The following is a 26,972-nucleotide window of genomic DNA, read 5'->3' as shown; positions in this document are numbered from 1 at the left end:
ACAGTTATAGCGCAAGAACGTTTTTGTCAATTCGGGCCCTGATGTGTTCGTTGGCAGGCGGCACTCTGAATCCTATTGGCCACGACAAGCAGACAACGAAAGCATGGAACCGCTATTCCTCGAACTTGAGTCACTGTGAAAGGTTGACATAACGGTAGAGCCTACCATGCATCCAGCGAAACTTGCCATTTCCTTCTTACCATTGCTATTAGGCGGATAGGAACGAAGTGAAAGCGCCACTAGAGCACACCTGTACTTGAAGCTTTTACAACTTTCTTCGAGATCTACTAACAAGCTCGGAATTGTCAATGGTTATTTTTCTACGGCAACGTTAATTAAGCGAAAATATTTCCAGTGATCTTTACCCTTCATACGGCAAATGATTAGAAAGATTATTCTCCTTGGCAATAATAAAACAATCACAAAGTCGTATACCTTAAAACAAAGCACATGCGATGATAAGAAAATAGCTCCTTAAGTAAGATAAGCCCCTATTAATGTTTGCATTGGGAACACCACTTCTTACCGTGCGATCATTAACGTAGTACTTTATTCCATCCCATTGTTGTTAACACTCGTGCGCACCTAAATGTGGCAGATCTTAAGAGAGACCAAAACAGGCTTGCCCCCTGCTTGCGTGAAAACGCGCCTTCCTCTGCTCCGTTAAGGGCCTATTAGTGTTGCTATTGCGGATGTAGTCTCGTCGATTTAATAAGAGACAACACAGCGTACAAGCGTGTTCGTAACAGGCCCGGCGTTTGCGGGGTCTTGCGCCGAAGGCTGCTTCCTGCCGGTGCCCAAAGCTAAGCAAACAGTGACAAAGTACCGAAGAAAGTTGTCTTTCCTGCCCACCGGTGCCCTACTTTCGGGTTCTGGATGTGACTTGAGTTAAAGAACAAAAACGAGCAGCACCTGACCAATGGACGAAAGCGGCACGTGTGTGCGCCCGCGCACGTTTGTGTGAGCAAGTTCGCGCACCCCTGAGCGCGTCACGCGAGCGATCAGCGCCGTCAGCGAGGCACGGAAACGTCCGCCCCGCACAGCGCCAACGGATCCGCACGCGGCGCCACGCGAACAATGTCCTTTCGACACGCATAGCCGGCCACGGCAGCTCTGGTTGAAATCAATACCCGCTACTATTAGGGCCGCGCCTTCCACCGCCCTTCAACGCCTAGACTGCGTGCCTCGACTGCATGCGGCCCGAATCTTCTGCGCGCTCGACGTCGTGCACGCCTTCCAGGGACTCGACGACGGATTAGCAAATACTTTCGAATAAAAGAACTGTTCGTAAAAAAAAAAACAGCTTCGACGGCCAATAGTCATAAACATCGAAATAACAGCGGAGGTGCAGGCCAAAAACAGGCAGTTCTTGCGATCATCCGTCACCGGCTCTGAAGCAACTGACGCTCCTATTACTGCACCAGACATATCATGACTGCATACATATATATACCGACGGTTCGACCTCACCTACCAGCTCAACTGCCACATTCATCGTTCCAGCCAAGCAGGTTACAATTAAGTTCAAATTGTCACGCATGACTACATCTACGTCGGCAGAACTTGCAGCCCTCCATGCAGCTGTGACCTACGTCACCGAAGATCCGGCACAGAAATGGGTCATATTTTGTGACTCTAAGGCAGCTCTTCACAGTATCAAGTGTGCCTTACATCACAGAACTTACGAGCAGATGATATCCGACATCAGGGAAGTACACCACCATGCTCTGGAGACAGGGGACAACCTAATCTTTCAGTGGATTCCTGCTCACTGTGGCATCGTCGGCAACAACTTTGCTCACAGGGCTGCCCGGTCTGCCCATGAAGACAGCCACACGCATCCAATACGTTTGGCGAGGACGGACACTACCAGAGAACTTCGTCTGCTTGCACGCAAAAAGTCACAAGCTTTATGGAGTTCAAGTGCCTTCAATTGCCGATTGTGTAAGTTGGACCCCTTGCTACGTCTACAACTGCCATCTAGCCTTTCCCGCGGCGAAACAACCTTGCTGCGCCGCTTGTGAGTGGGAGTGGCGTTCACGAACGCTTACTCATTCCGTATGGGAATGGCCGAGAGCCCGATGTGCGACTCCTGCATGTGCGAGGGAACCATCGAGCACCTATTGTGTACCTGTCCTCGCTACGACGTACGATGCCTCTCTCTCAGGAGAACTTTAAACCGACTGGACTCGAGACCGAGTCAAAGATACTCGGACCGTGGCTACACCCGTCACTGGCACAAAAAGCGATGCGTTCATTAGCACAGTATTTGAAGTGCACCGGTTTAAGAGACCGCTTACAGTGTCCCTGTGCATCGTCCCACGTGTACTCAGTACTCCCTCTCTCCCTCTTTCTATTCCCCCTTTCCCTTACTCCTAGTGTAGGGTAGCAAACCGAAGGTTCGTCTAATTGACCTCCCTGCCTTTCCTCTCCTTGCTCTCTCTCTCTCTCGCGATCAAAGTTTGGCAAATCCAACTCCGCGAATTTTTGCTCTTGTCTAGTCGGGAGATCAGGGCCGCGATTTTGTAGGGATGTCTTATGACTTATTTTGGAATAGTCTTATCATCCACCGCTCACGGCCGGCTGATCGCGTTGATAACGCGAGCGGACCGTCGCTCTGACCACTGACAAAGCGCGATAAGCGCGAAAAGGCATTATTACTTTAAAGTCATCGCTACAAAATACCGGCCCAGGGCCGCGATTTTGTAGCGATGTCTTATGACTTATTTTGGAATAGTCTTATCATCCACCGCTCACGGCCGGCTGATCGCGTTGATAACGCGAGCGGACCGTCGCTCTGACCACTGACAAAGCGCGATAAGCGCAAAAAGGCATTATTACTTTAAAGGCATCGCTACAAAATACCGGCCCTGTACTTGTTCTTGACGTCGTATAACACCAGCACTATAGACGCAGTACAATTCAAGTTTCAGCCCTTTCCCTGCCCCCCGTTTTTTTTTCCCCCAAAGGGGCCCGAGCGTAGAGGGTAGAGAATTCGATGCCTACTGTCACTCACCCCGTCGCTCGCCCCATCGCTCCTTGTTCTGCAGTACCGAATGTATCCCCTAACGCCGACCGGCTAACAGAAACACCCGTTAAGTGAAACATGTTGCGTATACGATGCAGCCCGCGTTATTGTGCTGAACGGTTCATTTCGTTCTGTCGGTTGTAAGCTGTCGCCATTCGGGTTTCTAGAACCTTGAAGATTAAATTTCTTGCCCTTGCTAGTCATGCAAGGGTAGTTCACTGGCCTCTTGCGTCAGACGTACCAAAGAGAACGAAGTGCGCGTCTCGGAGAGGCTGATTTAGTTAGATGAATGATAAAGAAAAGGCGATAAAAATTGGAATAATGGCTTCCAGCACAGGTCCGCTGCTTTCTGATTGATATCACGTGAATGAACTCTTTTCGAGACATGACCCGACGCAAACTAACTTGCATCATTTTTGCTATTAGACACATCAGAACCCGTCTTCTTTTCCCTACCTTCTTTCGCTTGTGCCGACATGCGAAACACGTTGTGTAAGTGTTTGCTTGGTGAAAAATACGGTTATTTTTTTTTACTGATGTCACGCATATTGCGTTATAATAATAAATAGAGACTCAAAAACACTAGCGTGTTTAGCTGTGTCTTTGGCGGAACGTTTACGCATGAAGCTCGTCGCAAAGTAGAATGGGTGTGGAGAGGGGGGGTGAGGGCAAATGTTTTGCAGAGATCGCTAGTGGCGGCTTACGGAAAAGTGTTCACAACAGTGCGTTCACGTTTGTAACTTAGAGACTGTTTCTTCTATTTAACGTTTTTTAGAAGCGTGACCTGCAGTGACCTGCTTTGACCGGCCCTACTGTGTGTGACCTGTACTGTGTGTTCTACTTTATTCTTTGAGATTTGTCATCTTGCTCTTTCTTTCCTCTTTCCACCCCTTCTTCCTATCTTCCATTTCTATGTTTTTATCTCCTCCTTTCTAAAGAGTATGCAGGCGTCGTGCCCCTTCCGGCGGCAGTTGCCAGCCTGCTCCTCGCTTTCGCTTTCCTGTTAAATGTATGTTTTCAAATCAAATAATAATAATAATAATAATAATAATAATAATAATAATAATAATAATAATAATAATAATAATAATAATAATAATAATAATAATAATAATAATATCGATCAGCGGTGTAACATTTTGATAACGATCGTCTAAACCTCCGATGAAGTACATGTTATCAAACTCCTCCAGAAAGTTGACAAAAATGCCACAGTGTCGTACGAACCGTGCTAAAGAGGATTAGATATCGCCATTACGAAATATTCTTCATTATTTTTTCTCTCCTTTTGAGATTGAGCTCGGGCCCTTCCCCCCCCCCCCCCCCTTTTTTTTTTTCAGGCGAGCGGATTCCCTATTTGTTCACAAAAAATAAAATAAATAAATAAAACTATTTATTCTTCTCATTTGGAGAAGGTTGGAGGTAAGCATAACATAAACTTATCTCGCCAAGTGTTCCCTTGCGGTATTTTGTTCTTATTCATTGCATATCTCAATAAGTGTCGTTCGTCGGGAGGGAATTTCACCGACCATCCAGCTGTCAAGACCCACGCGAGGCGCTTACCACAGCTTTGTACTACAGAACGCCTAACAAAAAAGTCCAAATGCTGCGATGTTGTACACTTTCGAAAGTTCGCGCTAAGCTTCCCACACGTGCTGATTCAGTGACTTTCAATGCGGTCTCCGAAAATCCGATTTCGCTCTGCCTTTTCAGGGCTGCATTTTATCTTTCTCTCGACATCGCGTAGATTCTCAGAACGGTTTGTTTGCCAACATTATCGATGCTGTCCACACTTCATCGCACTAATACCATACATCGTATAATGGAACTGGAGCCCGCTTCAACCAAAGAGGGAGCCAAGTTCATTTCTTGTCTTTTCTTTTCCTTTATTTTTTATTTCTTGCACAAACGGCTGATTCGCTATAGAACTGCGCCAGTGCGCTAGCTGGCCAACCACAGCTGAAAACAATGCAATAGCAAAGGCGCTGGCAAATCACGAGCCATTTACTCCCGCGCCGAGAGCTGCATGTACTTGGCCCCGATTGGCTGAAGCTGGCTGCAACTTCCACGTCACTGCGCGGTTATATTGAGAGAAAGTACGAACGCTTCAATGGGGCGGCTCATTCGTGATATCAGCATTAGGGACAGGTTGAGGAACGTGCGCCGCCAGCCCAAGCCAAGCCGCACACAGCGAGGCTGCAGCCACTCAGCCGATCAGAGAAACGCAGCACTGGCGCCGGAATGAAGACCATTCGCGGAATTTGGCCTCGGGAAGATGGTGAAGGCGGTGCTCGTCGTCCGCTTGGAGCGGGTATATACAGCGTTGCACAGCGTGTGTGTGTGTGTGTACGGTGGCAGAGTGGCGCGCAACACGTGGACACCAGGAATTCATGAACCCGAACTCGAAGCGATGCCTCAGATTGCAGCCACGGGCGCCCGATGTGCAACACCATCCGCTTAACGGGCCGGGCCGGAATGCGTGAGCCCGCCTTCATCGTTGCGCGAGCGAGCCTGCTCCACTATACCGCCAACTTTCACCTCCCATCACTGCTGCGTCGCAATAAGCCTATCCCCCTGCACACCTCGCCATTTGCATTTGCGCTTTCCTTTGCGAGTCAGTGTGCATCCAGTTCCGAGCCCTCCACTACGGCGTGCCTCATAAGCAGAACTGGTTTTGGACACGTAAAACCCCGGAAAGAAGAAGAATAATAAGACTTTTGCGCTCTTTCTCCCCACCAGTGTACTGTTTATCTAATGGCAGAGAATTGTTCTTCTCGCTTCCGAGTTATTCGCAAAAGCCCTCAATCACGGGGCACTATTGGCGCTATAGAGCGACTGGCAGGAACAGGCGCCGGACGCCCGTGATCAGCTCATATATTACTGCCGAGGACCAGCCGTCCGCTGACAAAGAGGTTGAACTCACCAAGTTCTTTTTCTTTCGTGAGATCTGTTTGCGCCTGACCGGGCACCTCTGCTAGCATTAAGTTCACTTATCGCGATTTTCCGGCGTTTGTCCTCACGCACATCTCTAGCAAAGTCAAGCTTCGTATTGAATACGCGACGTGGGACCCGAATAGCAAAGGCTTTATTTCGTAATATATGTTTGTCACTAGCTAAACGCCTTCGCTGATTACTGACGACATAAGTGAAAGAAAACAGTACAAGATCGTTGATGATTAGAAAGAAAAAAAATGTATTTGCTAGGTGACTTGAGGTCTGCCGCAGGGCTATCTCAGGGCCATTCCCATTTCTGTTCATATCAGTAATATTGCGTTAAACGTTTCTTCCAAAATTAGGTTGTCCGCGGATAGTGCGTTGTTTATAGAGCGGTTGGTGCCAACGATGCGTGGCTGTCCTGCAAGCGGACCTGCATAACCTCATGCTATGGCGTCAAAGCTTTGAACTAACTTTTAACACTAACAAAGCCACCCCATGACCTTTTCTAAACCAGTAGCACGCAATTAACTGCAGGTACAAAATTGGCCTGGGCAGGCCAAATGGAGCTGGGTAGGCCACGTAATGCGTAGGATGGATAACCGGTGGACCATTAGAGTTACAGAATGGATACTAAGAGAAGGAAAACGCAGTCGATAACGACAGAAAACTAGGTGGGGTGATGAAGTTAGGAAATTTGCAGGTGCAAGTTGGAATCATCTAGCGCAAGACAGGGGTAAGTGGAGATCGCAGGGAGAGGCCTTCACCCTGCAGTGGCCCTAAATATAGGCTGATGATGATGATGATGACGACAAAATTCGCCAGAGCATAGATAAGGATATATGTGAGCTTAGGTATTTAAGTGGCGTATTTTCTGAGGCTATTAATTTTAGTCAGCACATCGACATAATTGTAAATAAGCTGGTTACGTGCTAAATTCGATTATCGGGATTCTTAAAACAGCTCCTCATGTGCATTGGAAAGTGGCATACAGATCGCCGCTTAGACTCCACTTAAGATATGCGAATGCGGAATGGGAACCTTACAGCAGTGACTCAGAGAATAAATAGAGGTTATACAAAACGGAGCAGTCTTATTAAAAACAAGGAACTGCTTATGGAAAGTAAGTGTAACGGAAATAAAGACACCACACAGGACTAATAAAATGCGATAAGTGCGCAGAAAAAAATGCATATTTGAGCGTTTACACTCAGTATACAACAATCTGACAGAAATGAACAAATTGGAATACCCTAAAACGCCTCGATATACCACGAATTGGAAGGAAGGAAAGAAAGAGTTGAGAAGGAAAGGCAGGGAGGTTAACCAGTTCAGCACAACCGGTTTGCTACCCTACACATGGGAGGGGGATGAGGGGGAATGAAAGATGGGGAGGAGAGAGGGAGAGCACATAGGACAGCACACGCATCATCACTCTTGCGTGGTACGTGACATCACTGTCACAGCCGCTTGTCCAAGCCCGTTTCTTTTTAAAACCTACGTAGTCCCTTCGTCGCCTTCAGCTGCGATGTCTTCTGTAGACGACACGTGAGAATCGTTTCAATTGATATTGGTAGTATAATTGGTGAACTAAACGTACGAAGTCTTATTTCTTTTCGCTCACTGCTCCGGAATGTAATATCCAGCCCGTAGACATAGTATGCCTGCAGATAGTACATGCGTCTTTTGTATTATTAATGTTTGTGAAGTTAATTTTGTTGTCCTTGTATTTCCACTTCATCTAACCGTATGTGAAATCGCAGTTCATCCTGTTCACTTGACAGTACTTGTTGTTGAGCAAGTACTATAAGTATACGGTGCTTCATTTTTCTTCGTTTTTTTTTTTTCTTTCTTTCGTTTATTCCAACGTGCCAAATTCCCTGCTGTAATTCCCGAGTATTGGCTGTGGTTTAGCAAATACATAATTACTATTTCCTATCCCGATTCACCAGTCCTGTTCTTAGAACAACTCTACAGCGTACTGACTGTTTTTGTGAAAAAGGGCCAGAGGCTCGTATTCAGAAAACAGTTCCTACGGTAAATCAGTTCTTTATAACGGGGACTGGCCAATCGGGAGCGAACATAAAATTATCCAGGGTGGCAGACCAATCAAAAGCAGTTCTTAGCTAGGAGCTAAAATCTTTGTGAACGTGTGCCCTGAATTCCTGCCGTATAAAGTGTGGTGCGTATTGTGATTTGGTACCGTTCCAGGTCTATGTGTAGTAGTGAATTTCCGCCTCTGTGTTACGAATATCGTGCGCGAAACATAGCATGTTGTTTTGGGCTCTTAGACTGCCTTTTGTGTTTTCAAGTACATTTTGTCCGCTCGTTTTTCATCTTCGCTGTGACGAAGAGTATAGCCGACGCCAAATAAAGGCACTCAACTCTTCTTAAAATTCATAATAATAAAAAAAAACTAGAGAGAGCGAATAAAGGTGCACGAAGTTCAATGCGATTCTAGCTTCGGCACTGCGTGCAGGCTGAAGAGGGTAGCCGAAAGCATTCAAGAAAGAAAGTTTCGAGCAGGCGCACCGAAAACCCATTTTTCTTCGCAGAACGCCTCCATCTCGCATCCGGCAGAGACACTCCCCGCCCCACCTCGGCCCAGTTTCTTTGTAAACTCCGGCTGCAGGCCCCAAGAATAGACTTACCTGACACCGACGTCAGTGACACGGATAGTATGCTGCTACTTCCGTCTGGCCTGCTTCAGGAGATACAAAAAATTGTAGTTCACTGAAGGAAGCGCCACACGGATCCGGTGTTCAGGCGCAGAGAGCAGTGCTCGGAATTCACGAGCCCCGGTGCACCGTCTCTGGGCTCCACCACTGGTGATGGTGCGCCGAACAACGGTGTGAGTTCGTCGTTCAGCTCCAATGACCTCATCTCGCAAACGTGCCCTAATTATCAAGAAGCCTTTAACTCCTTTGTTCCTCATCTTTAGGCATTCTCAGGACGTCTTTGGCCCAAACAGATAATTTCACTCGCCATTAACTGCTTCTCAGTTACGTAATCTTCTCCCTTCATTTACCTAAACAAAAGTTTATGGTTGTGGAAAAGGCAGTGACAATTGTTATTGAAACTGCAATTTCAATAAGGGCAGAAAATTATCAATGCAGCATGAGGTCGAAGAAAGCTACACATTGAGGCGAAGACCTAATGTACATTAGGACACGAGCGCTCACTGCATGGGAGCTCGTGGCTGCAGGGCAAAAACGGCGAAACATTTTTTTTTTCCTGGATTTCCTTCGAGGCTGGCTGATCAAATCTTTGTGTTCCGGCGTAATTCCTCGAAACAAGGTCAACGGCAGCGACAGCAGCTCATTTCCATTAGCTGCAGGTAGCGCACAATCAATATTCTTTTTCTCCTAGTCATTAAACAATGCACGGGACCCCGGCCGCCCGCGCTAAGTTTTACTTGCTCTTCCTTTCTCCGGTGCCCGATTGCCCTCTTAGCTTTTGTTTGATTGGCCCGATGGGAAATACGCGACGAATCGCTGGTCGCGCAGTTTGATTGAACGTACTGCTGGAAGGCGGGCGACGGGAGCTATGTCTTTTGTGATTTCTGCCAGCCGAGGAGTGGCTGCCCTTGTACGGCGCTGCAGCATTTTGGACCGCGCTCAGTGGCTTCTGTCGGTCCTGAAGAGTTGCTGATTGCCATATGCCGGTGGCGCTTGTTCCAGTTCTCCCCCTCATACGATCTCGTTGGAGTCGTTTGACTTCGACAGCCCACGGACGTCGCAATCTGCTGATGTCGACTCTGCGTCGCTTGTATTCTATATCCGTGTTACTAAGGTTATGCCGAGAATGTGCCATATCTAAACGTTATAACATACGCGGCCAGCAAACCTAACAAAGAAGAAATGGCATGACCATTGCTTGCGCGAACGCCTAACGCATCACATCGCCGCTTTCATCGTCTTCTTGTAAGAATAAAATATTTGCAGGCACTGCTCATTTCTTACCTGAACTTCCATTTCACACCAGACATCCTTCAGCCAGCGCAAACTGCCCATGGACGCGACAATTATGTATTTTTGCATTTGAAATGAGCGCTTTAACTTTTTAGGCTGCACGTACCACAGATTTACGCACCACTCAGTTCGCAAATCCCCACCATCAGAACTTGGCCTGCTTACACCGTGACAGCAGCCTATACTGCTCCGGCTGCGTCATCAATCAATAGTTCTAATACTGATGCGCTTGGGAAGTTACTAAGCGAAGCATGCGCTTCACTAAGCAACTTCCCTATTTTTCTGCTGCGGTACTTTCGATCCCCACTGACATTCGGAATAGTATAACCTAAAAGACAAGAGACAACAAGCGCACACTGGAGAGGCATTCATTACAATTACAACAAACTCCTAAGTGAGCAACTTAGCTACAAAGAAACAACGCCGAAGAATTTCTCTCAGGAAATGCGCCTAAGTAAAACGGAATGCCTGACTTACCGGCTCGGGTTGCCACTGTCGCGGCGTGCGAGCATTCTTAACACCAGAAAGACCGGAACGTCTCGCAAGGACTTCCGAAGCCTCCCTCGGATTAAGACAGACTGGCGTGAACCATGGATGGGATTTCGCGGAGATTTCCAGGTGCTGCTGTCCGCTCTTTCAACATGAGATGGCCGTTACCTTCACCCATTCTCTCAGCAGCTTTGCCTCGGCTGAAACCGTGCGACGTTGCAATATCTGTGTGCCGTCTTTGTTGAAAGACTCGAAGCTATTGCGCATTTACTCTTAAAGCCTAAAGCTTTCGCACAGCTTAAAGCTTAAGCTTTCTCACAGCTTTTTCTCTTAAAGCTGCGCGAACTGTTTCCACGATAACTTTGTTTATTAATTCTGACCGTGGTTGTTCTTTCTTTTAGTATGAAGGTTATGCTTTTTGTATAACATCTGTTTTTGTTTAACCGCTATGAAGCTGCCCTGTGTATGAGGAAATGAAATTGTGCTGTAAAAGAAATTTCTAATCCACCCCAGTGTAGCACGAAACTACAGAGGAAACCAAATGCGAGTTTCTCAAAAGAAAAAAAGCTTCGCTGGTCGATGACAAACTCTTCCTGATCTGAGGATCTAACTCGAGACCAAAGCCTTTCAGGGGCAGTGGCTCTACCATTTGAGCTAACCAGGAGACTCCACCTGCGAAGCTTTCTTGCTGAGCAGCCTCTATTAGCATTTCTTTGTACCTCGGTGCTACTCTCGGATGGATGAGGAATTTTCCTTACATTAAACGTTGTCCATCTTGTGGTCTTTTGCGTAACTGATTTGTCGTAAATTGTTCTGGGGCCTATAAAGGTATAAATCCCTGCCTGTGCCAGAGAAATATAACGGGCTAAATAATGGCACAGTACCACTCACAAGAGTGCTTTAAGAGCTACTCAAAACATCCCTGCTGGTCCGACGACTATACCAATGGCAACGACGGCTGCGGTGACACGACGTTCGCTCTCTTCGGGCGGGAACTTCAGACGAACCATGACGAGGTCATCAGCCCCGTGATTTCAATGGTGTTCAATGCTTATACTATTTCGAGCCAGTGTCCACCGACCTGGAGCCCCCGGCTGTTCTCGATTACGGCCATCGTCATACACGTAATTTCGAGCTAGGGTGAGCTAAAATGCTGGAAAATTGTAGAAGCGACAGCTGGAGTCATGTCATCGGGGGCAGAACTTGCGAAGCTATTTAAGTGAAGGTACAACTGGCCACCGCACTTGCGCTGGCCAACCACGACAGCTAATGACACGATACCTAGACGACGCTGGCCAATTCACGAACCGTTCTTGCGTGCGAACAGCTTGGCAGATTGAGCCAATCACTGGCTGACGCAGGCCTCACCTGCAGCGGCACTATTTATTAAGGGACAGTAGAACATTGCAATAACTTGTCACGTGGTGAGAACCACCAGTGGGCCACGAGGGTTCAATAAAAATTTTCTCGAGTTACAGCAGAATAAGTGTGCTAGAAGTCTGTAATCGTGCACGTACCCAGAACTTGCCTGCCCCCCCCCCCCCCCAAAAAAAAAGGGTAGACCAGCGTGCTTCACTTTTTTTTTTTTTTTTTGCTTTTCACTTCACGAAGAAACGCGAGTTTCTCGATCGATAATCTTGGCTGGCCATGCCACCTCCCAAAACTGCTCGTGTGTTGTATGTACGTACGTACGTATGTGTGTATGTATGTATGTATGTATGTATGTATGTATGTATGTATGAATGTATGTGTGTGTGTGGTGTGTGTATGTATTCGTTGCCTTCAAAAAAAATTAATTGTGGGTTTTACGTGCCAAAACCAGTTCTGATTATGAGGCACGCCGTAGTGGGGGACTCCGGAAATTTGGACCACCTGGGGTTCTTTAACGTGCACCTAAATCTAAGTACACGGGTGTTTTCGCATTTCGCCCCCATCGAAATGCGGCCGCCGTGGCCGGGATTCGATCCCGCGACCTCGTGCTCAGCAGCCCAACACCATAGCCACTGAGCAACCACGGCGGTTGCTTGCCTTCAAGCGCCAAGGCTCTCGTGATGAGGTGTATATTGGGGGTTCCACGGTAGTATCGGGAAATCTATGCATATATATGAAGACAAGGGTGAACTTATTTGAACTGTGCCTCACATACGGCTCACATCAGACGTGTCAACTTGCGCTGCACTACATCCAAAACAAAGTGAATTCAGGGTAAACCCAAGCTGTATGAAACACGCTTTGTTACGCAACAGCAAGAATATATAAAGTAAAAAGGAGATGAGTTGTTGCGCTAGTTGTGCTTCTGCCCCTTTGAAAATAAGGAAGAAAATCATGCAAGAAACAGTTAGCAACTAGCTGTTTCTAACAAAAGTTCCTTTATTTACCATTCGGTTCTTGACATTTCTTATTGACCATAGTTTAAATATAGCTTGACGCTCAAGCTATATTCCAAAGAATATAGCTGAGCGCTTCCTCTTCACAGAAATTGACGCCGCGCTTAAATAATTATTATTGGCGATTACAGAACTAATTCCTCGCAACCAGGCACCCTCAATGTCAACACGAAATCACTGGAGTGAAGACATGTTTCTCAAGCAGACCCTCATCGCAAGTCACGCAGGGTAGAAGGGGAGCATTAATAAACCAGAGCGTACTTAATCCGGAAGTAACAGTTTCGGCGAGTTGTCAAGCCATACTGTAGTTACGATACAGTGTACTAGATTGGGGCAGTGGGCCCACGCAGGCTCCCCGCTGAGGCTTTTTTTATTGAAAAGTTGGTGGCGCCACCGTCGCTTTCTCCCGAATGAGCGGCCCCGCGCGCCGGCCGGACGCTTGTCCCGTCGGAGACCCTACCGCAGCTGCATAGAGCTTTGACAGGCGGTTACTTGGTGGCGGTAACACTGAGATTATTCCCCACCGATCTATTGTAAATAAAATGGAAAAAGAGCGGCGGAAAGAACGCAAACGACGCAACAACGACGGTGCGTCGAGCAGACGACAGCTAGTCATTCAAACGTGAGCTCACCTCAGCCAATGAGCGCTGCCGAAACAGCCGGAGCCAAAGTTTATCGGCCGGAGATTCAGAATAAGGCGACGGCAGCGCCGCCACATTTTCCGCGTTTTTAGATGCGAAGCAGCTTATGGTCGGGGCTATGTCACTCCCTCCCTCCATCCGCCGTGCGGCGTCCACACCCGCACTGCGCATGCGCATCCTCCTCCCCCTCCTCTCCTTGTATATATATATATATATATATATATATATATATATATATATTATAGCGCAACACCACAGCCGCTAAGCCACCGCGGCGGGTGAACACGTGTAGCAGCGAACGCCGGAGTACAGAGGCACCTGCCCCCGCCCCGGTGGCTTAGCGGCTGTGGTGTTGCGCTGCTAAGCACGAGGTCGCGGGATCACATCCCGGCCGCGGCGGCCGCATTTCGATCCGGGCGAAATGCGAAAGCGCACGTGTCCCGCGCATTGGGGTACGGTAAAGATCCCCTGGTGGTCAAAATTAATCCGGAATCCCCCACTACGGCGTGCCTCATAATCAAATCAACGTTTTGGCACGCAAAACCCCAGAATTCATTCATTACACGTGTTTTACGCGAGGGCAAAGGCCAGACCACCGGAGAAAATTTTGAAGCCATATGTAGTAATTAGAAAACAACCAAGACAAATGCGTCAGCGTCCCGTGTGTAGCCCTATCACAAAAATAGTTTGTGATAGTGATTATTGAGCGAAAGCCTAGCACGTGCGCAAAGTTGATAGTCTCACTAGCTTTTTTTTTGTGTGTGTGTAGCTTAAGTGTTTGTAGGTCACGAACATATGCTAGATATTCATTGGTCGACATGTGGGTTTCCATCCTCGCTTGTGTAGCAAGTTTACGCCCGCGCGCATATCTATTTGTGTGTAACACTGTAATAAACTGTGTTGATGTCCAGCGCTCGTCCAACCTACTTGTTTCTTTCTGCGTGAATATGTATCAAGTTCGTGCTGCAAATATGTACGCGAGGAAGGGGTGTTTCGCGAGCCAACTCTTAACGCAGTAATTACCGGGAAGCTATATACGGCATTACCCTCCATGGAGATGTAGCGCAGACTTCCCCACCCGGTGAGGTCGAGAAGCAGCGTCAGCTCAAGGCGCGTTTAGCAATACGGGGTCTCATCATCGCTGTTCTTTATTGTTTGTACTCTGACCGTCCGCGACGACTTCTTCCCAAACAACCGTGATGAATCCCACGTCACCCTGGCACATATCTGGGCCATCATAGGCTTGAGCCGCCAGAACTACCTCGTGGCGTTCTGAAAAGCTCCAAAAAGAGCTGCATCGCGCGACGAGACCAGGACAAAGGACAGCCATAAACACAGTCCGGGCACTCACTCACGGCTGCTTTATTGCACCATACGACCCGCCTTTATATGCACACAAAAACTGCAACATCAACGAACGGCCGTATTGTGCACGGCGCGTCGTAATATAAACGCGGGTGGTACGGTGCAATAAAGCAACCATAAGTCAGCGCCGGTCCTGTGTTTATTAGTGTATTTTGTCATGGTTTCATTGCGCTCCAATTCTTCTTACAGCTAAAACGAACTTGCTTGAATCAAGGTGTTAGTCCTGAAGAAAGCTTATGCACCACAACTTTTGCGCTAAGTTTTGTTGGTTCTTTAGCCAAACGGTTTTTTTTTTTTTTCAAGGTGTTAGCAAAGGAGGCAATAATGCATGCAGACGGTATTACATGGGGTGCTAAAAGCAGCAGCTTTTTGTCTTTTTTTAAGAAATCGCTTCCAAAGCGAGACGCAGAATATATTTATGCCCCCCACTCCGAAGTGTGGCTTCCAACCCGCAATGGCGATGCAGCATTTGACTGTCGGTGCGCTAATGCAAAGTTTAAATATCCGGTAACATTTCCGCTGAAATGCAGCTACATCACTGAGTTTGTTTAGTTGCTTGTGTATTTTTTGTGTTTGTTTGTTTGCTTGCTTGCTTTTTGTGTTTGTTTGTTCTTAAGTGTGAAATTATTTAAGCGTTCACCGAGACCAACCCGAAATTTTACAATGAAGATGCCTCTGAACTTTATTCCGAATTCTACATCGGAACCGTAAAACATCCATTTCTGAAATTCACTTGCTGTACGCAGTATTTGTCTCTTATTAAGACAACAACAGAAAACGCTGAGACCAAACGAAGACAACAATGCATTCAATGTAGATTCCTCTGAAGAGCAAATTTCAGGTACTCATGCGTAAATGGCGCTTTCACGCGACTCGTTTACCTGAAACTTAGCTGGATACGCTGACAAAAAAATCACGTAGCTCCTGCACACCACAAGGTCATTTAATACTGATCAAAGTGCGCCCAAGCACGCCTTTTTTTTTCATTCTTTCTTTTTTTTCGCGTGAAGTTTCTGAGGACGATTGACATTTTTCGTATCATAGTGAGCCCTATGTAAGCTGGAGTAAATATAACATGTTTACAGGTTTCAGAAATAGTTGCAAAGCGTTAATTCAACCACGAAAAAGACAAGGTCTTCAGTTTCTGTAAGTAACAATCTTTCTTACTTTTTGCATTTTGCATCTCACAATAAGCACCCCCATTTAAACACACAAATTACATACCACTATTTAAACCGCGTAGGTGCAGCTCATATCAGTGTCATTAGCTGTGTCAATGTCATGCATAGACACTAGCGAGATGCGATGAGGAATAGTAGACATTTTTATGAGCTGTTACGTGACAAAATTGAAAGCCACCAAAGTTGTCCTGGAACGTGATCATAACACGCGCTGGGCCATAGATATGTTCAACAGAGTTCTCACGGTGCTGGATAAATTTAAGTCAGTGTTTGCCAAGCATGAGAGAAGTCCGCGAATACACGCAAAATTTCCGCGCAACTGGCCACTCGAAGCACTTTGCGTGTATTCGCGGGCTTCTTTCGCACTCGGAAAAACACTTTTATGTAGCACGTATTAAGCAACAAAAAGCTGCATCGAGAGTTTTTCATGTCACTCTACAATTTTCACGTTGAAACGTTTCCTCTAATTATAATATTCTTGAAGTTGATTAACTAATTAAGACTAATTATGTAATTAGGCGGAATGCAAAAGATAATCTGAGTATCTTCAAGCGATGGCAAAAAAAAACATTACCTTGGTTCTATCCAGGTACGTGGCCTTTTGCATATTTTTAAAGTTTGGTTCAAGTTACGTGGGACACCCTATATAGTGGCTCCTTATTTGCTCGCTTGCGAGCTAAACATGTTTGTTTCTATTCTTCAGTTAGATTAAGGTAGCGCTGCCTATCCCTTGCTGTTCTGGCGCTAGACCTATAGAAGCAACAATCACCTTCTTTGATCAAGGCATATGTTTGCAGTCCTCGAGAGAGCAGGAGCAGCTGTGGAGAGTGGCTCCCGCCGTCCAATCATTGCACTAATTAACGCGTGCCTAAGCGCCGGGTACGCGCCAGTTGCGCGGTAGCTGCGCCTCTAGCACGTGAAGGGGGCGAAGCTTTGTTGCGGGTGATATGGCTTTCGTTCCCGGAGGACCTTCAAGTTATGGTACGGTGACGTGACTTACCTTATTTTTTTTTATTTATCAATACTGTAGGTCTTCTGCAGACCCATACAGGGAGCGGGCTTACATAATAATAGGTATGTAATAAGATACAAGTTCCGAAAAAGACAACACGACAACATGAGGTAATCAGAACACTTTTCAACAGCAAGTACATCAATATTGTATTACCTAGATGGTTACACATCGCGTACACGAGAAGAAAAAAATCTAGCACTATAAATCGTATGCTATACATGAGAAAAGAAATGTACAAACAATAACAATACAACACTACAATATACTTTCTGCAATTTTTCAACAGGAAAAGCATACAGGGTCCATTAGCTGCTCCACAAGTGAACAAAACTGATCTAAATTTGGATTATTTACAGCTTCGCTTGGTAGCGCATTCCAAGCGTTCACAGCGCGAGGGAAATAGGAATACTTAAACGTATTGCAGTGCGTATTAAATGGCTGGATGCACTTATCGTGGTTTGTCCTACTATACCGACGGCCAGGCGGGTGAATATAGTCATATTTTCTGATTTTAATGCGTCCGTAAAAGAGGAGATAAAAAAACTTCATAGATGCAACATGACGCCGGCAAGAAAGAGTTGCCAAATGCGCTTGATTGCGCATGTCCGTTGCACTGTCGTGCCAAGAATACTTTGAATAGATAAACCTAAGAGCCCTATTCTGTAATCTTTCAAGTTTATCACGAAGGTACTTTTGATGAGGGTCCCACACTGTGCTTCCGTATTCTAGAATAGGCCTGACCAGAGTTTTATAGGCAGTTAGTTTAACAGCTTGAGGTGCTTTGTTCAATCTTCTGCGCAGAAACCCTAGTTGCTTGAATGCCTTGGCGCATGTATCGGTAATGTGCTTATCCCATTTTAAGTTTGCGAGAATGTGACACCCAAGTATTTTACTTTGTCAACTTGTGTAATATTCAAGCCTTAAAGATTGTACGTAAATGATGAAGGTTGTTTTTTCCTTGTTAGGCTGATGAAAGCTGTTTTAGAGACATTTATTTCCATCCCCCACGTATTGCACCATTGGGCAATGTTTTGTAAAGAAGAATTAAGCTTTAGTTGGTCATCTGTACTGCGGATTGCAGTATAAATGACACAGTCATCTGCGAAAAGTCGCAATGTTACACCTGGTTCTGCACAAGAAGAGATGTCGTTAACGTATATAAGAAACAATGTTGGCCCTAAAACAGACCCTTGAGGTACGCCGGATAAAACGCTTAGGCAATCAGAATCTACGTTGTTTAAACTTACATACTGGGTACGATTTGTTAGGTAAGCCGAGATCCATCCTATTACTTTGCTATTAATGCCAAGTCGATTCAAGCTTGGCTATTAATTTAGAATGAGGTACGCGATCGAATGCTTTCGCAAAATCTATGAGTATTGCGTCAGCTTGAAGTTTAGAATCAATTATGCCAGCGAAGTCATGCGTTATTTCATGAACCCTTACTACATAGATAATACACATTGGCTATTTTCAAACCCCTCGCAGTTTTATTTTGAGTTTCATTATTTAGCTACTGCATATATCTCATACCTTTTAGATATTATAGACATTATTAGGTCTAATTTGTAAGCGGAGAATTGATTCTTTCAGATGAACCAAAAAAATTGAAAATGACCTTGCGTGACCTTGCTGAGAGCTTCCTATGCAATGCTTCGCATTAATATATAAAAACTGCGCAGACTCTAGCGATTCCCCCGAATTTGAACTCATTCACTGCGACCACAGCAGGGCTGTCACCAGCCGAAACCGCCATCTTTTCAAGAACTTCCTTGCGATGCGCACGTCTTCATAGCCAGCGCTGGCCAGGAAGCACTACGAGAGTTTCAGTGTGCAACTAAAATATGCTGACCATTGTCCGGCAGGGAGACCAAGAAAATTGCGCATGTTGAACGCTAAAAAACGCACGCCCGTTGTTGGTTTGCTTTAGCCCCGAGCGTCCAGTCGAGCTCTGCCCACGGCCATGCATGCGCGTTGCAAAGTGTGGCATGCGCTCCTGGGGCCGAATTCGTAAAGCTTTTCTTTCGTAAGTACTCTCTGCCATTGGCCAACCGCCTCCGCTAATAATATGTCCAGCATCAGGATTGGCTGAAATTTTCTTTACGAACAATTTTAGCATAAGAAGGTTTTGTGAATTCGGGCCTTGAGTTCTAGCACGGCAGCATTCAGGCATGTCAAAAGCCAGACACATGTATACAGGGTCGACCACATCTAAGGTGAACACCTCATTAGTATTCAAGCCGGTGAAACTACAGCGTTTATTCTACTTCACGAGTGAAATGTTCGTTATACGATGTGTAATCATGATGTCGATAAACACAATGATTTTTTCGAATTATGTACTGAACATCCGCTTGTATGATGTCTTGAATACTAATGAGGTGATCACCTTAGATGTTGTCGACCCTGTACCTCTAGATTAGCGTTATTTTGGCCGACCAAGCTGTGTGTCACGGTGCTGCTGTTGGTACGCAACGTTTCAGCGCTGGTTGCCCATCGTGTTTCCCTCTGTGGCCTCAGAAATACATGCACAGACACCACAACCCTCGTAGTCTGTGTGGTGCGCAAAACACCGTAGAAATTACAAACGCGAATGTTTTCATTGCTGCACACTAAGTACACTCTTGGAAGTGGCCAGCAACAAACGAGCCATGTGTGGCTCGTTAGCTGTGCCAGCAGCCAGCGAAGCAAAAGCTCGTCGATCGAGCAGAGCTCCTAGTGAAAGGACAGAAATGCCTTCTTAATGACCATGAAAGTCGGAAGATAAAAAATGAAACTACTCCTCACCTGAAAAAGAAGTGCATTGTTGGAGCACTGAACCGTATCCTTGTATGAGAGGGTCATCTAACGCATCCCTAATCTCATGTAACATGCATACCAGACGTATTGCCAGGTAAAAATCTCCAGGACTCAATAAAGAAACTCTCTGTCTCTCTCTCTCTCGTATGTGTAACGGCGCATTTCATAACCTTAAAAATGTGGCATTGTGAAGCATGGTAAATTGGCACATGGCGTTCTCAGCTCGAAAAAGGAGATCCTAACAGCTCCCTTCCTCATCTGCGCAAGACATTAGGATATCAGTGCCTGATCTCAACTTGCGGACACTCCTACTGCAGAAAGTGCTGGAAAACCAACAGTCGCCACTCACAGAGAAGACCTTGCTTCGGCGTGGGCCGAGTCACGACCATCTCGAGATCGGCTTCCTCCGACTGAGGATGCTGTAACGGCTGATTCAAAAGAGTCTGCTGTTGGGCTAGGTGGGACATGGTGACATAAGAACGAAAACAGAGCTCACCAGGGAAGGAAAGAGAAAAGCAGAAGGCAGGGAGGTTAACCAGAATAACGTCCGGCTGGCTACCCTACACCGGAGGAATGGGAAAGGAGAACACAAATATGACAGGGAGAGAGAGGAGGGAAGGAAAGAAGGAAATTAGCGGTGAGTTCGCTGACGCGTGTGGTGGCACTGTTAGCACTATTAGTCAAAGACACCAACGGGACAAGAAAGGAAGACGGATACAACGCTGTCTTGCAACTAAAAATTTATTTTGTGCGCGGCAAAATATATACGGAGAGGAAAATAGCGACCAAGGCAAAGGAAACATTGCCGCAAAAAAAGGAGTCTGACGTATGGGGCAGGAGAATAGAGGAGTGGAACCCGGCGGCGACGAACTGACTTCGAAAAGCCAGAAAGAATAGACCGCTAGAAAATTCGCACATAATTGCGAATTGCGAAGTCGCACATAATTGCGGCACCGGGTGTTTTGTTCATGCACCAGCGCACGCGTGAGATATTTGAGGCCTACGCGATGCAGTGCGAATAGGGCACGTATGTCGCTTTTTTTTTCCCTTTTTGACAATTGTGTTACAAACAAAGTCGTTCTTTTTTTTAATTGATTTATTTCATTTTGGTTTCTTTGTATCCATTTCCATCCCGGCTCCTCTCTCGTTTTCTCACTGTCCGCGTCTCTTCTCACATGCACGCCTAAATTTCGCTGCCTAACTATCACTCGGCGCTATGACGCTAGCAAACCTTTGCTGGCGGTCTAGTTGGTTTATGATCACAGAAAAGCAGCGCTACAAGACAGGACAATAGGAAGCGCAGTGTTCTCCTTCCTATCTTGTCCCATCTTCTGGCGCTGCCTTTCTGTGACCCTACGGCTTTCGGTGTGCGGTGCCTCTTGTGCGCATTGGCTCTCCCGCGCCCTCTGTTCGAGTCCGATACCTCGTTTTGCACCTCGCCGCTAGCTAGAAGCCCTTTTGATACCCTTCTTGCACTCCCTGTCGGTCACCGTCGCACACGTCAACCTTCCACCTGTTGTCACAATTACGTACTGTGCGACGTCGTTTTTTTTTTTTCTTGTGATTTATGGTCATTTTCCCGTTTAAAGGTCAGTTTGTCGCTGCGCGGACGTCGAGCTTCGCTCTCTCCGATCCTCCCTCCCTCCCCCAACACACCTTGTTGTGATGTTTCCCTTGTCTTGGACCCCCCTCTTCCCTGTATATACCTGGCCACGCGGGAAATAAATCTTCAGTCTGCAAGTCAGCATTTGCATGTTTTTCTTTCTTGTCCCGTCAGTGTGCGCTGTTTTCGTTCTTACATCTAAAGGGCTTCCAGCGCATGTGGACGACATGGAATGCTCCGGGAAGGAACCCAGGGTCGTGAACGCCATGAAGGCGAAGAAATCTGTTCGTGGAGCTCCTGCTGGTACGGAGGTCTCTTAAGTTCGAGAAGATCCTGCAGTTGTAACTCCTTATCAGGGAGGAACAGATAAATCAAAGATAGCAGCGCCACATGGTATCAACAGGCCGTCACAGTGCAGTCACGGTGGGCGCCCTTCCCTTCAGGTTTGGTACATCTAATGCCCGTGGATTACGTAGCTAGTGATGGCAGGGTCAGCTTCTACATTTGTTGCTCAGCCGGATTTTATAGGTGCTATTGCTATTGAAGAAAACAAAACTCCATATGACGAGGACACGGCATCTGCCGTATCTCCATTTCTTTCGCGGTATAAAGCATGTGTAGCCACGCGTTAGTGTTTCGGCTTGGCGTATGTCATTTGTAAAGAAACGAAGGCAGTGCAACGTGATGCAAGTGCGCACTGATATAGGGAAGAACGCCTCATATGATGCGGTGCTAATATGGATGACCAACGTTTGAAGGCTTGTTCGGCATGTATGCGCCGAGTAGGGTACCCACACGGGAAGACTGCAATTGATACAGTAATTGCGCACCGATTGTGCGTTCGCAGTTCTTGTATGTTCGCAGTTCAGATACAGGCTGATCTAGCCTGGCTATCGATGCCTGCAATCGGAGGCTCCGCCTGAGCGTCTCTTTCATTGTCACTGGGATATTCACCATCTGTCAAACAGTTCAGCGTCTTCCACATGCGTGTCTTCAACACCTGGTGTTTCCGGAAGGATCTGCTAAGCAAACAAGGAAGCTTCGCGCCTTCTTCTCACGTTTCGGAGCAGCGCACGAGATCGGTCATCGACAACACAGCGTCATGATGTCAGTGCTGACGTTTTGAGTCGTACATGATGCGAATTTCAGTTTTGTGGCATTTGCGAACATGAAAAAGTCCCGTACCGCTGCACGCACGTTCAGAGACCGTCTCGCACAGGGTCGCATTTCTGTCCACCGTAAACAAAATACTTAGAATGTGCACCCTGTGTTCTTCAGTGATCATTGTTTAATGTCGGTTTGTTTTGGCAATAACCGATTTTTCAGTGATCATTGTTTAATGTCGGTTTGTTTTGGCAATAACCGATTTAGAAATTCTCGTTTGAGTTGGGATTTATGCCAGTTTAATAATTTGATACTCTCAGACAGGTTTTTCCTCAAGCACGTGCCAGAAATTACTGTTGAAGTGTCTAACCACAGTTCTTTATCCGTCTTTGCGAAATGGGGCATATTTAACCCTTTGTGGGACAGTGGTACAAATATGTACCACTGTTTTACCTTTATTCAAATGCCTACAACAAATAAACGGTATGAATTGGCGCCGCGATTACTAGTTCTGCCATCTACCGAAGTATTTTAGAAGCTTCTTTTGTGTTTTTTTCTTCACTACGCCATGTGGCGCGCATATTGAGTCTCTTTTTCAAAGTGTCTTGTTGAATATTCACTACCCGCTGTTGTGGCCTCAAGGAAACTCTCGAGAACGCTGCGTAAACATGCCTGGTAACTGTTTTATTGTACCGGCTTACTAAGTGAACCCTCGTGATTCGTTTGCAATCATAAACACACATTTTTGTTCCCACATTTAGTCAGTGTTTTCAACGAACCTTTCTCAGGCTTGATTTCTTAGGCTTCGCCGGGCGGCTGTCGCACATATCATGTCGCCCAGGTTTAGTTTACATGCTTGCCAACTCTCCCCAATTCTCCGGGAGACTCCCGATAGCTTACACACCCTCCCGATCACACGGGCCCGGTTCGGTGGGTTATTGTTATCGCGACGACGAACTTGTGATAGCATCACACTGCAGCGCACGGGGTAAGCCCCTCCGTCGTACAGCGCTGTTATGCGGTGAAGCGTGTCAAGTGTCGGAAGTGGCCACTTGCGACCGCAGGTTATAGCACATTTTGTCCTGCGTGCATGTGTAGTCAATTCCACAAGCGCACTATAATAACGAGTACCGATAGGATATCCCATGTCTAGAAGCTTTACTTGCAATCATGCAGTGCCCTGTATGACGTGACGGCAGCCCTGAAAAGCAAGAAATAAAAACGTGCGCGAGTTTTTTCTCGCGTCTTTTTTCGCGTTGAATGCTTCGGACCATTTCACAAGTGAAGAGCACAATTGATTTGTAAATATTATGCCAGTTACTCCTTTTTTATTGACACCACCAAAGGATAGCGGTACAAATGTGTACCATTTTTCATACCCTGTATAAAAGACAGTGGTACATATATGTACCACGTTTTTTACAAGAACTGTTGGGCAGAATTTATTAAAAATCGTGTCAAACAATTTCTTAAGTCAGCCTGAGTGTCGTTTTGCAGGTTTGAAGCTAAAAAAATGTAATGGGAAATAGTGCCTCACAATGGGTTAAGCAAGAGCTTAAAATGACAGCTATGAAGAAGCTTGCATACTGTCTTTTAAAAAGAAAAGATAACAGAGAGAGCTTTGTAAGCTGCTAGACCAGTAACACGAATTGGAATGCTTGTACCTAGGTCAGTACATAGATGTATATAAAATTTACTGCGTTAAAGCACAGATTCAGGTACTGAGTACATGAAAAATACAAATATTACCTAGCTCGCACGCAAAACTGTATATATCTGGAACAGCAACCCTGTAGTCGATCGCTTGGTGATAGGCCTGATGCGCTGGAGTTTTGTACGCACCGTGCTGCGACCTGGTGGCGAGCGACGAAATTGGCTGGGTAGCTACAAGTCGCAGCTCTCCTCATTGAGTTACGCTGTCATCGGGCTGTGCAGCCGGTCTCGCTTGCTTTGCTGGTATGTTCAGGCTTCATTTCTTACTTTATTTGGGTGTTCAACCACTGGAAAATGCCCCTGGGTTCGCTAATATATTGGGCTGGCCCATAAGTTCTGGCGTTTTCTTTTTAGTTTCGGTTTCCACAAAAATAAACAAGAAGTGAACAACAACTGAATGAATAATGTATTCTCCATTGTTGTTTACAACTTCTTCCCGACGTTGAACAAGCTGGTCAATGCCTCGACGGCAGAAATCACCGTCCGGTGCGATTCACGTCCTTGAAGTTTAAACCAATTTTGAGCCCTCTTAAGAGGCATCGCTTCTTTGCCATACACTTCACAAATATCTCGAGTAGCGTCTGTTACTTTGGCACCTCGATTAAACGCAAAAAGCAGAAGGTGTCGAAAATGCTCTTTCTTGTTGACTTGACACTCCATTTTAATGACCTCAAAAAGAACAAAAAGTATAGCAGCATTAAAAAGTTAAACACACTGTTTTGTAGATCACATAATTCTTTATCGAATAACATAAAACGCATTGACAACACATTTTCTTTTGGACGCAACATTTCATTGAAAAAACAAAACAAAAAAAAAACCACAGGACCTCCGGGTCAGCCCTATAGTATAGCCTATGTCTCATCTCGTATCCCGTCGAGAGTGCGCCCCGTTATTCGCTTAGCCATGCAAATAGCTGGACCAAAAATGCAGTCAAGTCTCTGAAACTTCATGTGGTGGTGTTTTCTTTCTTTAAGTTAAAACCTGCCTCAGCAGCAATTTATAGAACTTAAGGGAAAATTCTGATGGTGAATTAAGCGGCACAGGTAATTAAGCGAAAGCTCCTAGGCTTAGAAACTGTTGCAGAACACGTTGCTGAGAGGAAAAGCGAAGCAAGATAGACTAACTTGATACAGACAGCCAGTTACAGCATGAAGTTAGAAAAATGTAGATAAAAAGTGGTCTTTAAACATCCGTTGTCAAATTATACGTTGCTGTAAACAAATGAATGACAAACAAACGAAACAATTGTGACCGCATTGTTGTCCCTCTATATAAGCAAAATTCCTTAGCGTGAACACAAAGGCTACAGACACTCAATCGCGCGATTTACAGGTGGTCGCTGGCGCGAAATGTTTATACGCCGCATGAGCACGTTTGTGGCCTGAAGTCTAACGGCAGCCAGCGTCAACGCGTACCAGAACCGGTCAGGCTCAGTCTCGATGTTACCGTAGCAGCTTATTTATTCTTATGTTTATTTACTTATTTGATTACATCATTGTTCAGGGGCCACGGTTCTCGCTTGATGTGCATTAAGCAAGTGGACACACAATGCAACCGTATGTCATTGCATCTTGACGTCGTGTGACTTGAGCGGTGCACACTCGAAAGCGGCAGCGCAGCGAAACTGCGTCTACAACTTCTCGTGTGCAGTGCACGCGTTCGGCACAACACATTGCTCCCATCGCGACGAATGGCATGCTACAAAGCCTCCAATGCACAAAATTCTCCAAAATACCCCCCGCAATGCAGCTCAGACGAGAAGACTATACCACGGCACCTTGCATTCACCATAGGGGCCTCGCGTTTTGTACTACGTGAAACCGATAAACGGGGAACAGAGGGCGCTGTTGACCGGCGTTTCCGGGGCGCCACCTGGGCAGCACATCACGCCTATATATGTGCGTCTGCATACTCTATCCAAGGAAGTGCTCGAGGTAGAGTATGGATATTGTTAATGATTAGGCTTTAATAACGAATGTGTGTTCCCAGATTATTCTAGAATAATCTTTTTCGGAGCCATAAAGCCGGTGTTAGTGGAGCTGCAACTAAAGAATACAATGTCATCGAGCACACGTACTGATGTATAGCACACGCACACCTGCTGACACGTGCCACTTTGTCACCTATCATGGCGGGTCATGTGACCGTTTCAGTGCACTACATAAGCTACTAACACTAAGGAATAAACTTCTTGTTTTGCCACTAGCTGCCGGCAAATCTCCATTACTTTAAAGAATCCGTTTCATTGCTACCATGGTAAAGCCAGTGCGAATGTGAAGATGTTCACATGGACATTGGTATTGCAGAAACAGAACCAAGCACTGCCTCGCTAGCTAAACGTGAAACTTCTGATAGTGAGCCTTACGGCTTGGGTGTCTAATTTCATCAGCGGATTTTTCCTTCTTTTTTTTTCTTCCTCGGTGTTGGTTTCTGTACTGCTTAGTGCGCATTTGGAAGCTTACAGGTTCGGATAACTGCTCGCCACATTTTACCAAAGGTACACTGCACTGATTCAGCAGCGTCCATTTTGATGACGTAGCCTTTTTTTCAGTGCCGACAAAAGAAGAGTGAGACCGCTCTTGCCCTCATGATAAATTTCGTGCAGTGTCTGGCCCAAATGTTCTTTTTTTTTATTATTAGAACATCTCAGAGAGAAGGAGAGAAACATAGATTTAATGCGAAATGAGGCAGAGACGATGCTTCAGTGGCTTGCGCCCATTTATCTTACAACTGTACATT

The 26,972-nt window shown here is 46.1% G+C and overlaps 1 protein-coding gene across 1 annotated transcript in view; it reads left to right on the top strand.

The window, feature by feature from the left end:
* Positions 1-26,972, top strand: part of LOC119436128 (dual specificity protein phosphatase 22-like) — a 96,743-nt gene that overhangs the window by 26,308 nt on the left and 43,463 nt on the right. The window lies entirely within an intron of this gene.

The sequence above is a fragment of the Dermacentor silvarum genome, chromosome 1 (genome assembly GCF_013339745.2).
Source record: "Dermacentor silvarum isolate Dsil-2018 chromosome 1, BIME_Dsil_1.4, whole genome shotgun sequence".
Lineage (NCBI taxonomy): Eukaryota > Metazoa > Arthropoda > Arachnida > Ixodida > Ixodidae > Dermacentor > Dermacentor silvarum.
The sequence above is the reverse complement of the archived record's forward strand: the minus strand, read 5'-3'. Positions and strand labels throughout refer to the sequence as shown.